Raw genomic sequence first — 316 nt, 5'->3', positions numbered from 1 at the left:
AGACTCATTAATATCAGTGTGTCCTTTTTTAATTTCTCAATAGAGTCACTCGTTAACCTTCTATACAAGTGTTAGAAAAGGCAATGCAAGCTGTCCTCACAACTTGATGCTTTCATGTATGGTTGGGAATACAGTATTTGTCTAACCTTGCGGTGGTGTGTCCCTCTCTTCCATCTCCCACCCTGAGATGAGAGTGGAAGGAGGAGCCTCGTTGAGCTGGAGGAGGAGAGTTAGGGGGAGGGGGGGGGGAGAGAGAGAGAAGAGAGTTGGAGGAGAAAGACAGAGAGAGAGAGAGATCAGAGGGTATAGCGGCTGG

This window comes from Chiloscyllium plagiosum, chromosome 17, assembly GCF_004010195.1.
Source record: "Chiloscyllium plagiosum isolate BGI_BamShark_2017 chromosome 17, ASM401019v2, whole genome shotgun sequence".
In the NCBI taxonomy this organism is placed as follows: domain Eukaryota; kingdom Metazoa; phylum Chordata; class Chondrichthyes; order Orectolobiformes; family Hemiscylliidae; genus Chiloscyllium; species Chiloscyllium plagiosum.
This window is presented reverse-complemented; position numbering follows the sequence as displayed.